We start from the raw sequence: 15,291 nt of genomic DNA on the forward strand, positions 1-15,291 counted from the left end.
GAAATAGACCGTATATCACTTGCTGGAGGCATGGATACTTTTTCGTGATTCTTGCATCATAATCATCACAATTGATTTACAAAATTTCTTACTGATCCCTTGTTCCGAATGCCCTTGCGTACTGACGAATGCTTTTGCTCTTTCCCGTAAGAGTGTTTCATAAATAAATTCCTTAAAAAATCCTTAAAAAATTTATAGAAACTGTGAACACATACTGCAAGAAAATGGTAGATTTCCATATTCCCGATAAATCTTCCTTGCGTTCACAGACATTAGTTTCCTACTACTACCGAACCAAAATTCCGTTTTCACCCTGAAATCACATTAGAATTGCTACCTTCAGAATAATTGTTACAGCACAGTTTTTGTAACGTACTGTTCCGCACGGTATGAATAATAGTGAAATTTATTTATTCAAAGCTTTTAATTTATTTTGTGAGAGAAACAAAAAATTACAGTTCACATGCGTGAAAACTGAGATACAACTTTACTGTACCTACCCAGTTAATATTGCACTGTCAAATTTAAATTGCAGAGATCTCTTATAAACGGAGACAAACTGTTAAAGAGAAACTCCATTTAGATAATTATCTGAAGAACATTCGTCGCCGTGTCTATAGGGTTTTTAAGTTCGAAGTACCATAATGCAACGCAAACTGATCGCACCATGTTTATACAATTAGGTTAAAGTTATTAGAGATGTCGTTCATATTTACAAACTCTTTAGCTATTTGTCTAATTATTTATTGGACACACTAACCTAGGTATTCGTATCCGTGGCACAAGTGTAGTTACTCGTGTGATTTCTGAGTTAACCATGTTCAATGACATATAAGGAGTTACTGTAATATCCTTTCGTTGACAGGTATTCTAACAGCAACGAATTTCTGTTTGTGCAATAACGGTAGTAACGGCGCATAAAAATCGTAATACTTTGATGTGTAAATATCGATGACACATCTTCACTCTAGGTTAGTGAGATCAGTTGTATATTAGTCTACACGCTGTCCATCATTATATAGACAGGTCGTATCTTTTCTTTTCTTGTTGGAGGAATGGTTTATATTTATTTATGCTTTTATTTATTTATGCTTTCACTAATTTATTAAATTCTTTATTTATTTTTGTGTTGAAACCTGTTCCCATAGTGAACTACGTCAGCAAGCTTCTAATTGCGTTCATAGCGCCACTTTGTTATCGTGTTTACTAGCTATTTTTCGTTTTCTTGAACATATATTTTGTTGACCTACTGTCATTATGTATGTATATATATACTCCAAAAACTGTTATCATTTTAGAATATCCTCTCACTGTTACCATGTGTTTGAATGTAGTGGTTATGTTTCATCTTCTTTGTTGGTAACAATGCAATTACATCTTTCTACTGCACAATTTGGCCCAATAGTTAGTGCACGTATTGTACATTCGGTATGAATCCGGCTTCGGCATTGACACTCCACAATTATGACATGAGAAGCACCTTTCCAGTTTGCAGTAAGTGAATGAGTTTCTCCTTTCTTGGCTACACTAGCGCCTAGAACCGCTCGGCCACTCCGGCCGAGTTTCTCTTCCATTAATATCCATTAATATTCATTATGAAAGTCTGTGATGTATTAGTGACTTATATAATAATTAATTTATGGAAAGATTGTTAACCACTTAGAATATCTAGTAAGAGATTGATGTAATCTTTCATCTTCCAGACCTTCTAAGAGAACTGAAACTCTATCTGAAAAGACAGTAAGTTTTCATTTCGCTGTAGGCTTCATGGTGTTACGGTCTATGTGTACTATTAAAATAGTTTCTCTGCTGGTCCCGGCGGAGGTTCGAGTCCTTCCTCGGGCATAGGTGTGTGTGTCCTTAGGAGAATTTAGGTTAAGTAGTGTGTAAGCTTAGGGACTGATGACCTTAGCAGTTAAGTCCCATAAGATTTCACACACATTTGAACAAAATAGTTTCTGTGAATGATATTAATGAGGTCAGAATTTTACTGTAGGTCCTTTTGTGGCTCTCAGTTGAATTATGAGTACGGTGTATAGTGGGAGCAAGAGATTCTATTACTTCAACGTGATTCTACATTTTGGATGAGCAGGTCTAAGCCAAATAAGCTTAATTATGCAGCTTGTTCGCTGTTATGCTAATTAAGACCTGTTTAACGTATTTTCCCGAAAAATATAATTAAGTTAGTTTAAGTTTACACGCAGCAGGGTTCAGGGCTGTTCTTTGTAGTTCACGGAATGGTTTGATGTGTCCCACATTCAGGAGATACCCTATAGGCAGGGCACAGCAAATCATGTGATAGTCGGAGTAACTTGCAGTAATTAATATCCTGTAGCTGATATATTATGTCAGCATGTGCTTGAAGAAGCAAAACAATACTTCACTTGTACTTGGTTAAAGACGCCTAATGGGACAATGACATTTTTGTCTTACTTTATCTGACTTTAATTTTCTCATTACTTGAACGCTGTTAACGATACAGTTTACTGCCAATGTGTTTCTTGATGTTTGAATGTATGATAACATATTTCTCTCCTGAATGGGGTAACTACAGTGATATTACTGTAGTCTTCATGTTATTAATTAACTCTTCGTTATATTTAGCGTGTTCGCCTCTATGAAGCAATGGGAGGCTTCAGTTTACAAGAAATGTTCTGTAAATTTACTGGAAAACAACAGTTCGATTACGGAGGAGGCAGAATAAGTAACTCCATGCACAGGATCCCGAGCAACTTTCTGGCATCCATATCAAGTATCCGTAATAGGAGACAACAAGCATACTCACAGAAAGGTGCGCCAAGGGTCACGAAGTTATCAGCTTCTCAGGATACTATAAGAAAACTTCTTAAAAACCTCAACATTTGATGTGGAAACACTGATATCACGAAAATTATTTATCAGAATTCGAAGCACCCACTTCTTGTTATCGGGAACTTCGGTTCGAAGACTGGTCCTAAGCACCACTCCACACTGTTTTGCTCTATGAATGACAACAATTTACGTACAGAGATACTAGCAACCATTCACTCTTCTTAGGGTAAAACATTAGTAAATCCAGAAATATGTAAAAATGAGGTAAAATGATCCTCTTACACGGGATACTCACATATTTATTGATGCAATAGGGTATAAACCTACTCTGAATTATACACTCCTGGAAATTGAAATAAGAACACCGTGAATTCATTGTCCCAGGAAGGGGAAACTTTATTGACACATTCCTGGGGTCACATACATCACATGATCACACTGACAGAACCACAGGCACATAGACACAGGCAACAGAGCATGCACAATGTCGGCACTAGTACAGTGTATATCCACTTTCGCAGCAATGCAGGCTGCTATTCTCCCATGGAGACGATCGTAGAGACGCTGGATGTAGTCCTGTGGAACGGCTTGCCATGCCATTTCCACCTGGCGCCTCAGTTGGACCAGCGTTCGTGCTGGACTTGCAGACCGCGTGAGACGACGCTTCATCCAGTCCCAAACATGCTCAATGGGGGACAGATCCGGAGATCTTGCTGGCCAGGGTAGTTGACTTACACCTTCTAGAGCACGTTGGGTGGCACGGGATACATGCGGACGTGCATTGTCCTGTTGGAACAGCAAGTTCCCTTGCCGGTCTAGGAATGGTAGAACGATGGGTTCGATGACGGTTTGGATGTACCGCCTACTATTCAGTGTCCCCTCGACGATCACCAGAGGTGTACGGCCAGTGTAGGAGATCGCTCCCCACACCATGATGCCGGGTGTTGGCCCTGTGTGCCTCGGTCGTATGCAGTCCTGATTGTGGCGCTCACCTGCACGGCGCCAAACACGCATACGACCATCATTGGCACCAAGGCAGAAGCGACTCTCAAGGCTGAAGACAACACGTCTCCATTCGTCCCTCCATTCACGCCTGTCGCGACACCATTGCAGGCGGGCTGCACGATGTTGGGGCGTGAGCGGAAGACGGCCTAACGGTGTGCGGTACCGTAGCCCAGCTTCATGGAGACGGTTGCGAATGGTCCTCGCCGATACCCCAGGAGCAACAGTGTCCCTAATTTGCTGGGAAGTGGCGGTGCGGTCCCCTACGGCACTGCGTAGGATCCTACGGTCTAGGCGTGCATCCGTGCGTCGCTGTGGTCCGGTCCCGGGTCGACGGGCACTTGCACCTTCCGCCGACCACTGGCGACAATATCGATGTACTGTGGAGACCTCACGCCCCACGTGTTGAGCAATTCGGCGGTACGTCCACCCGGCCTCCCGCATGCCCACTATACGCCCTCGCTCAATGTCCGTCATGTGCACATACGGTTCACGTCCACGCTATCGCGGCATGCTACCAGTGTTAAAGACTGCGATGGAGCTCCGTATGCCACGGCAAACTGGCAGACACTGACGGCGGCGGTGCATAAATGCTGCGCAGCTTGCGCCATTCGACGGCCAACACCGCGGTTCCTGGTGTGTCCGCTGTGCCGTGCGTGTGATCATTGCTTGTACAGCCCTCTCGCAGTGTCCGGAGCAAGTATGGTGGGTCTGACACACCGGTGTCAATGTGTTCTTTTTTCCATTTCCAGGAGTGTAGAAACAGTAAGAGTGTTATCACATTTGGGGTTAGCGTGCTCACTCATAGATAACATTCAGACAGAGAGAAATAAATGTGTCCTTTTCGAATACGGAAAGTAGATACGCTTTCACTCCAGAAAAGGCAGCATCCTTCTCAAGATGCATTCCTGAATAAAATGTGGTTTTTTAAGATGCCTCTATAGCGTGTCTCATTGTTATGAAGAATTTGCAGTTACTAGATGACTCAGAGCGGTAGACCAGTTTTCATTACATACTACAAACGTTAATTTGGTGGAAAATAATTAGTATAGATGTAAGAAACTGTTTGGGATATATTCCTATGTAAACTGCTCTCAATGTTTACTTTCTTCTTCTTCTTTAGTGTTCAACCCTGAGGTTGGATTGCAGCAGAGCGCCATTCCTCTCTTCTGTCTGCTTTCCTCTTCATTTCCACATATGTGTTACATCCAACGTCATTCATGATCTGTTGCATGTATGATATCCTTGGTCGCCCCCGCCGATTCCTTCCCTCAATAACTCCTTCTGCTATTGTTCCAATGATATTGTTGTGTCGTAGGATGTGCCCTACAAGTTTGTCTCTTCTTGTTTAGATGTGTCTCCACAGAGATCTGGTTTCCTGTACTCTTCTAAGCACCTCTTCATTTGTTACTTTGTCTGTCCAGCTGATCTTCATCATCCTTCTATAGCACCACATCTCCAGGGCCTCTAGCCGTCTTCTCTCTGCTCTTCCAACTGTCCAAGTTTCACATCCATATAGGGCCATACTCCAAACGAAACCTTTCATGATGCGTTTCCTTATTTTCAGACTGATGTTGTTGCTGGTGAGTAAGTTCCTTCTCCGATTAAATGCAATTTTGGCGTTTTGTATTCTGGTCGCAATTTCTTTCCGGCTTCTACCATCCCTTGTGATTTTGCTTCCCAGGTAAGTAAATTCCTGTATCACTTCCAGCTCCTCTCTTACAATTCTGATTCTCGGAGGTTCATATTCTGCTCCTGCACTGCATACCATCACGTTAGTCTTTTTCTTGTTTATTCTCTTTCCATACTGATTGTATAGAATTTTTTCCGTTGTTCTGAGGACTTCCTCTAGATCTTCTTCTGTCTCCGTGACTATAGCAATATCATCTGCATAACGTACCATGTCTATCTTCTGCCCATTAATTTTGATCCAATGTTTACTATCGTCATGAAATTGATGAAGCGCTTCTACTTTATTACTTACGCCACGTATGTCTGGGTTGAGGCAGATCCAATGAGTTTCTAGCTTGTGGCACTTTGATCTTAGAGTAACACCTGCACCTCAGTGTCTTCAATTATTTGGTCTACATATTTTAATTATCTGCAAATCACGAAGTTATTACAGGCAGACAAATGTGAGACCCTGCCATAATCAGCTTAAAAACTGACTTATCCAAGCTGCTGATATGATCAACAGGCACAAGAACGGTAAAGAAAATTGAGGATCTGTTAGATGACGATCTTATCACTTCAGGTAAAGTAAAGGCAATCCCCACTCCGTCCCAATAGGTAGTTCTGACGTTGCACTTGATAAGGGAAGCAAGACTTGAGAAATGATGCTTTCATAATTATGTACCACCATTTTTCCGTTTTTTTGAGTATGGTTATGGTGTTCGTCCGGTTCAAAATTTGTTCTGAATATATGAGGGCGCGCTGAAAAGCAATGGCTCCGAATTTTTGTGTGAAAACTGTTACGGCTTATTAAATAAGAATTTATTAACATTCTGCATCTTTGTTCTTCACATCTACATCCCATGCACACTGACTGCAAATTTGTACGTCAGTCTGGTAGTTCGGCCTCTTGTGCCCCCATTCACGAACAGCATACCAGGTGGTGTTTTCCAGTAGGGTAACACTCGCTCACATACCGATGTTGTAACCCAACATGCCTTATAGACTGTGGACATATTGCCTTGGACTGCTTGATCACCAGATCTGGTCCCCAGTCTAGCACATGTGAGGCATTCGTGGACAACTTCATCATTATCCAGAAACAGCATTAACCATCCCTGTATTGACCTACCAAATGCAACGGGCATGGAACTCCATCCCACAAACTGACATCTGGCAACTGTACAGCACCATATATGAATGTTTGCATGCTTGAATTCAGTATTCTGGTATTTACATTGGTTGTTAATGTAACAGTGTTTGTGTGTATAACAAAAACATGGACTGAAATATAATGTATAGTCAGGGTGAGTCACCTAAAACTTGCACCGCAGATATTGCGAAAATCTAAAGTTCTATTGATGTGCGGTTTTCAGAGAATGGATTGGATTGGTAGTCAGGGGCTCGTGTTGTTAGCAAATAAACAGATTGTGATAATACTAATAAGGAGAATTTTTGTGCAAACGTACACTTTTTAAATGGAATCATGCCTATTGACATGAACAAAGTAAGAGCAGGGTGAATTAGATGGTCATTGTTGTTTGCTGGATGATTCTAGTGCGAATCGTTTACGAGATATCGTATTTTGAAAAGTTTTCACACTGCAGTTTGTACCATTGAACGTGCGTAGTTGCCAGGTATGGTATTGTTATGTTTGCTTACTATGTGCTTGTGTGTTCCTTCAGTGCAATGCAACTTGCTAGTCAGTAAGTGTGTGACAGTCCAAGCAGTATGTCATACTTGGGCAATGGGATTTACCAAAGCAGAAAGAGCCGACGTGCTCATGGTGTAGGGAGGGTTAGGAAGATTTCAGCTCGTTCTTGTACATGTATCTACATCTATTCTACGTAGATACCCTCACGCCATCGTAAGGTGCATGGCGGAGGGTACCGTGTACTACTGCTTTTCATATCCTCTCCTGTTCCAGTCGCGAGGGAGAAACGACTGTCTGTACACCTCAGTATGAGTCCTAATTTCTCGTGTCTTATCTCCGTGGTCCTTACGTGTGACGTATGTTGGCGGGAGCTGAATCTTTCGGCACCCAGATTCATATGCCAGTTCTCCGAATTTTCTCAATAGTGTTTCCAGAAAAGAACGCCGCGTTTCCTCCAGGAATTCCCATTTGAGTTCCCGAAGCATATCCGTAACACTTAAGTTTTGCTCGAACCTACCGGTAACAAATCTGGCAGGAACCCTCTGAATTGCTCCGATGTTTTCCTTACAGTCCGACCTGGTACGGATCCCAAACACTCGAGCAATGCTCAAGAATAGGTCGCACAATCGACCTATATGCGGTCTCCTTTACAGGTGAACCACTATTTCCTAAAATTCTCCCAATAAACCAAAGACCACTATTTGCCTTCCCTACCACATCAAATGTTCGTTCCACCTCACATCGCTTTGCAAAGGTACGCCCAGATATTTAAAAGACTTGACTGTATCAAGTTGGACTCTAGTAATATTGTAACCGAACATTACTGGTTGTTCTTCCAACTCATCCGCATTAACTTACATTTTACCTCATTTAAGGCTAGCTGCCACTCATCACACCAACTTGAAATTTTGTGTAAATCGTCTTGTATCTTCCTACAGTCACTCAACTTCGACACCTGTGCGACGAGATATCGCAAAAGACGTCAACAATCTCGGCTACTATTTACCAGCCTCCTTCACCAGTTATATCAAAGTGGTACTATAACGCCAATTAAACGTAACGGAAGGACATAAGTGACAACAGAAGAGGGGAAATTTAATACTCTTGTTGCTGTTGCAGTTGATCTACACGTTAGCTCCCTCGCAATCTCACAAGGAAGTGGCATGAGTCAGGCAAACGACTTATCTTCATTGGTTCCAACCTCATCACATTTCTCTCGATCAAGAGATGCGTGAAAGCGAATGTACAGTATCTGGCTTATTATCTACCAGTCATGCCAAGGTAAACCGCCGAAAAATGCACTATTGGTCTGTCGGCAATACCCGTTGGCTTCGTCGGTTAAAGCGTCAACGTTCGTGCAGTGTAACCATTGGATGTGGTACAGTGAATCGTCCGCTCACAGGCCCATGTTTCATAGACGGATCAATGAAAGTGCAGAAGTATCGCAGACTCCAAACAGACCATCTTCCAGAGGTACAAGAAGGCGTTCCTCTGCAGACTAGGAGGAACCTTTGGTACGAACATGATGCCCGTCTGGCTCATAGTGCTCAAAGTTCCGCTGGAGGCCGAGGACCTGTACCTTGGCCGGCCCGTTCCCAAGATTTGTCGCCTGGAGGCTTATTTCTGTTGGGAAAGCTGAAAACCGCTGTCTGCAAGAACATACCAACTACACTCCATCTCATGCAGTGACGTATTACTGCATCCTGATAAAACATCTGCTCTGAAATGGCGGCATGTGTGCGGGAGTCGTTGCATACCAGACTGGAAACATGTGCTGCCACTGTCGGAGGGCATTTTGAACACGATCTGTAGCGGTCAGTTGTCTCGTCACTGGTCAGAATCCACATAACTAATGTATACATTTGTGTTGCTTTTTACTGTGTGCTACCAAGGGTATTCTAGAAGTGTAAGTCTGGAAGCTTTTGAAAATACTGTATCTCGCAGACGATATCTCATCCAACAATTTGTCGATATCAATAGGCATTGTTCCATTTAAAGAAATGTATGAACACACAAAAATTCATTCATTAAGTATAATTACAATCTGTTTATTGACTAACAATACGAGTCCCCGACTACCAATCTATTCTCTAAAACAGGACATCAACAGCGGTTTCTACACTCCTGGAAATTGAAATAAGAACACCGTGAATTCATTGTCCAGGAAGGGGAAACTTTATTGACACATTCCTGGGGTCAGATACATCACATGATCACACTGACAGAACCACAGGCACATAGACACAGGCAACAGAGCATGCACAATGTCGGCACTAGTACAGTGTATATCCACCTTTCGCAGCAATGCAGGCTGCTATTCTCCCATGGAGACGATCGTAGAGATGCTGGATGTAGTCCTGTGGAACGGCTTGCCATGCCATTTCCACCTGGCGCCTCAGTTGGACCAGCGTTCGTGCTGGACATGCAGACCCCGTGAGACGACGCTTCATCCAGTCCCAAACATGCTCAATGGGGGACAGATCCGGAGATCTTGCTGGCCAGGGTAGTTGACTTACACCTTCTAGAGCACGCTGGGTGGCACGGGATACATGCGGACGTGCATTGTCCTGTTGGAACAGCAAGTTCCCTTGCCGGTCTAGGAATGGTAGAACGATGGGTTCGATGACGGTTTGGATGTACCGTGCACTGTTCAGTGTCCCCTCGACGATCACCAGAGGTGTACGGCCAGTGTAGGAGATCGCTCTCCACACCATGATGCCGGGTGTTGGCCCTGTGTGCCTCGGTCGTATGCAGTCCTGATTGTGGCGCTCACCTGCACGGCGCCAAACACGCATACGACCATCATTGGCACCAAGGCAGAAGCGACTCTCATCGCTGAAGACGACACGTCTCCATTCGTCCCTCCAATCACGCCTGTCGCGACACCGCTGGAGGCGGGCTGCACGATGTTGGGGCGTGAGCGGAAGACGGCCTCACGGTGTGCGGGACCGTAGTCCAGCTTCATGGAGACGGTTGCGAATGGTCCTCGCCGATACCCCAGGAGCAACAGTGTCCCTAATTTGCTGGGAAGTGGCGGTGCGGTCCCCTACGGCACTGCGTAGGATCCTACGGTCTTGGCGTGCATCCGTGCGTCACTGCGGTCCGGTCCCAGGTCGACGGGCACGTGCACCTTCCCCCGACCACTGGCGACAACATCGATGTACTGTGGAGACCTCACGCCCCACGTGTTGAGCAATTCGGCGGTACGTCCACCCGGCCTCCCGCATGCCCACTATACGCCCTCGCTCAAAGTCCGTCAACTGCACATACGGTTCACGTCCACGCTGTCGCGGCATGCTACCAGTGTTAAAGACTGCGATGGAGCTCCGTATGCCACGGCAAACTGGCTGACACTGACGGCGGCGGTGCACAAATGCTGCGCAGCTAGCGCCATTCGACGGCCAACACCGCGGTTCCTGGTGTGTCCGGTGTGCCGTGCGTGTGATCATTGCTTGTACAGCCCTCTCGCAGTTTCCGGAGCAAGTATGGTGGGTCTGACACACCGGCGTCAATGTGTTCTTTTTTCCATTTCCAGGAGTGTATTTGCGCGATATTTGCGGTGCACGTTTTAGGCGATTTGCCCTGTATATATCGTTCAATTTGACATACTGAAACGCATTTTAAGCATCTTTCGATTTCTAACAGGCGTTTATGCGTACAAGAATTGTTATGCAAAGATAAAATATCTTACTCATAAGTAATATAGAACTCCTCTGTTCTGTTCTGTTCTGTTGTGAGAAGGAAGTGGGGTCAGTGGTTGTCCAGAAATCGATGTCCAGTCTTGTTTTCTGCTGGCGTTGAGCTGTGTGACGTTATTTGTTGTGAGTGACACCACAGCCTGTGTGGGATGCAGATAATTTAGCATCAATTACTATGGTACGATATTCGTGTGACAGACTTTTTATACGTCGGTTCTTTACTTACAGTTTTGACGTCCCAAAGCTTCATTTGTGTCATGGGTACACTGGAGGAGATGTCGTGTAATACTATACTTCTAAATTATACTGCTGCACGGCTTTATATTTCACAGATTTGATCGTAATTCGTGGCACAAATGTTTCGGCGTATATGTAATGTATTCGCTCAAAATAATACGGAGGACTTGGAACTTGTGGATGGGTATCGTCTGTCGGAAATTAATAGCAATTTTAAAGATACTGACAGTTTGGTTGTCGTTTGTCTCACTCATGCAAGACTGTCTGCATCCCACAAGGGCTTTGCTGTCAGGCCTCTGCTCCAAGCCACCCTCCCCCTCCCCCTCCTCCCCCCCCCCCCAATACCCCAGTAGCCACTCCAGCAGCGAACGGTTAATAAAATAGTTCTATATTAATTTAGATTAAGATACTTTGTTTTGTAACTTGAAGGTGGAGAGGGTAGAAAGGAAAGAAAAGGAAAGGAACTATCACCTGCTTCGGTAATTAATGCACAATCAGCGACGAGGAGTGAAAATGTGTGCCAGACCGAGACTCCAACTCTGAATATCTTGTTTACTAGTCAGTTTCGTTAACCACTTCGCTTTCGGACACAGTGTTTATCGTAAATGCTCGGACTATCACAGCATGCCCCCCCAGCTTACCTACGTTCCCACCTAGCGCCACCTATATGTCATCCATGCACGCTTCTTTGAAATTCCAGCAGGATGTCGAACGTAATTGTGCATCCGCGCTGAAGGTGGAGCGGGGAGGAAGAAAAGGGAAGGTACAATCTTCAGTGGGAATGCCCTTTTCTTTCGACCTCATACGGGAGGAGATGGACTGAGACTGGATGGGTGGCGCTAGGTGGGAATGTTGGTTAGCCAGAGAGGGTGCCAGGATAGTCGGCGTATTTTTGATAAACACTGTGTCTGGGTGCACAGTGGTAAACGCAGCTGCCTCGTAAACACACGATGGACCCTTGGTCTCTTTTCTGTCCGCATGACTACTACTTTCTCCTCGCCAAATATCATGCTCTTACATGGTTCGAGGAAATGACAATCGACTACATCTTCGGCGAATGGGACAAAGTGTAGTTTGACTACTGGTGGTACCTTCAAAACGCTCACAACGCTTTAGAACGCACTCCAGGGTACCGAGAACTTTTGGCAAATTATTTACGCAATGTTGTCGTAAACCTCCCTGCCAGATGGGGAGAGCCAGGCTCAGTGTAGCGTACGGTGCAGCATCACATAAAAGACAGAATGACCTGAGTTCCAGCAATGCGAAAGTAGAGCTATTGGCTGATTCAAGATATCCTGCATTCATTGAGGCATTAGCAGTGCAGAAAGAATCTGTTGTACCTATTTTAGACGGCATTGTTGGAGATAGGAAACGCAAGTGGCAACGGGCAAGGAAACTCGAGTTGCACAATTTTTTGAAGAAAGATTTCTTTAGCTGCAGTAGCGCATTCAGTGTACAAAGTTATTTTAGTTTTCCCTTTGAATCATTTTTTTATTGTACCATTATGTTGTATAGCATTTTCCTTTGTACACATTTACTGGTTATAGTCGTGTACATAAATAAATAAAAACGAAATGTAGATCCACGGAGAATTTTAGGCCATAGTTAGGAGCAACGCCTGAGGAGAAATAGTTCATTTCTCTCTTTTTTTGGTAGAGTTAAAGCGGCGGTCCCAAATTAGGTCGGGTTTTATTTTTGTTTATTTTGTTTTTGAAATTAAACTTAGTCAGGTAAGGAGTGGGTCCATAAGGAGATAGATCCAGGACTCCCTAAAAAGGAAAGAAAAGTAAGCAAGAGATCATGGGTTCGAGTCCCAGTCTGATACACGTTTATACTCGTCGCCGTTGATTCTGCATTAAGCCTTGATGCAGCTGACGTCAATAGTTCCTCTCCTTTCCTGTCCTTCCTCCCGCCCCCCCCCCCCCCCCCCCCACTTTCAAGTTATATAATATGTATCACAGCTGCGGATTTTGTGTGTTGTCTGTTCTTTCGGATATGTTTGAAAGAACAGACACCTCGCATTCCTATTTCGTCTTTTAGTAACAATTTTCTGTGTGAATAAATGATAGTGACTGGTAGCAAAAAATACAAATAATTATACCACACAGTCACAGCTCCTGCAATTAGTTGGCACTGGGGCAGTTAATTAAGTATATGTATCTTTCTTAGGGTTTACCTCGTTGAACGACGTTCACTGTTTTCAGGATTTATTAAATTTATTTTAAACTTGAGTGGTTTCCCTTCCTCTCACCACAGTCTCCAGTCAACTTAGTGGAGTAAACGGTAGAAACTTCGTCGTGTGTGTTATCGTATTGAACTGTTTGTGAATCGTATTTTCCAACGCGGAAATTGAGCGTCAGCCCAGCACATGCTTCGATGAGCGTAGAGAACTACCAACCAACCATAATTTGGGGGGTGCACGAGGAACGACGGCCGCTTATCCGTGACTCTGATTCGATCAAAGTCTAGCTCCCCTTCTCCCTGTCTCGGGAGCTAACACGTAGCAAGCTCGGCTTTCCGAGCTGATCGTACTCTGTACACATATATATTCAAAACTTATATTACCTACTGTTATGATATGTTAGAAACAAAAACTGAAGATATTTTCAAAATTCTAAAGATATTGTCTGCATCAATCACGATTCATGACTTTGTATACACGGAACAACAAAATGGGCACAGAATGTTCAACTTTGAATGTAAATAGCAACTTACAGCATTGATCGTTCACAGTGGTGACCAGAGAAGTGACGTGCTGCAACGAGGTACGGGGTAAACATGGTTTATGCATTTCGAGTTGCTAACTCGGATGAACACGCAGGACAGGGCAGAATTCGAAGTCGCTCTCCCGCCAAAGACTTCGTTAACATTTAACGCGACATGGCTGCAGGTACATTGCTTCGAGCGCTGTAGTGTGACAACAGTGAACGAAGCGTCAAATATTACTGCGGAATCGGTGTCTGACAGGTGGATGCCGGAAGGTCTGCGAATGCCAAGTGACGAAATTTTAAACCACGCCGCTGTTCGTTGGCAGGTATCACAGCAGAAACTAGGCACGAAATTTCCTCGTGAAGCCACATACTGGGTTTTGTTTTGTCCAGTGTGAAATGGGACACATTTTTTGCATTCACTCACTGCTCCAAGTGATAATAGCTAAACTGTCCGCGTTATAGTCGTTGCCGTTCCAGTCAGATACACTCCTGGAAATTGAAATAAGAACACCGTGAATTCATTGTCCCAGGAAGGGGAAACTTTATTGACACATTCCTGGGGTCAGATACATCACATGATCACACTGACAGAACCACAGGCACATAGACACAGGCAACAGAGCATGCACAATGTCGGCACTAGTACAGTGTATATCCACCTTTCGCAGCAATGCAGGCTGCTATTCTCCCATGGAGACGATCGCAGAGATGCTGGATGTAGTCCTGTGGAACGGCTTGCCATGCCATTTCCACCTGGCGCTTCAGTTGGACCAGCGTTCGTGCTGGACGTGCAGACCGCGTGAGACGACGCTTCATCCAGTCCCAAACATGCTCAATGGGGGACAGATCCGGAGATCTTGCTGGCCAGGGTAGTTGACTTACACCTTCTAGAGCACGTTGGGTGGCACGGGATACATGCGGACTTGCATTGTCCTGTTGGAACAGCAAGTTCCCTTGCCGGTCTAGGAATGGTAGAACGAGGGGTTCGATGACGGTTTGGATGTACCGTGCACTATTCAGTGTCCCCTCGACGATCACCAGAGGTGTACAGCCAGTGTAGGCAGAAGCGACTCTCATCGCTGAAGACGACACGTCTCCATTCGTCCCTCCATTCACGCCTGTCGCGACACCACTGGAGGCGGGCTGCACGATGTTGGGGCGTGAGCGGAAGACGGCCTAACGGTGTGCGGGACCGTAGCCCAGCTTCATGGAGACGGTTGCGAATGGTCCTCGCCGATACCCCAGGAGCAACAGTGTCCCTAATTTGCTGGGAAGTGGCGGTGCGGTCCCCTACGGCACTGCGTAGGATCCTACGGTCTTGGCGTGCATCCGTGCGTCGCTGCGGTCCGGTCCCAGGTCGACGGGCACGTGCACCTTCCGCCGACCACTGGCGACAACATCGATGTACTGTGGAGACCTCACGCCCCACGTGTTGAGCAATTCGGCGGTACGTCCACCCGGCCTCCCGCATGCCCACTATACGCCCTCGCTCAAAGTCCGTGAACTG

At 45.0% G+C, this 15,291-nt stretch overlaps 1 protein-coding gene across 4 annotated transcripts in view; it reads left to right on the forward strand.

Moving 5' to 3' along the window:
* Positions 1 to 15,291, forward strand: part of LOC126272310 (lachesin) — an 853,630-nt gene that overhangs the window by 668,965 nt on the left and 169,374 nt on the right. The window lies entirely within an intron of this gene.

Source organism: Schistocerca gregaria, chromosome 5 (genome assembly GCF_023897955.1).
Source record: "Schistocerca gregaria isolate iqSchGreg1 chromosome 5, iqSchGreg1.2, whole genome shotgun sequence".
Lineage (NCBI taxonomy): Eukaryota > Metazoa > Arthropoda > Insecta > Orthoptera > Acrididae > Schistocerca > Schistocerca gregaria.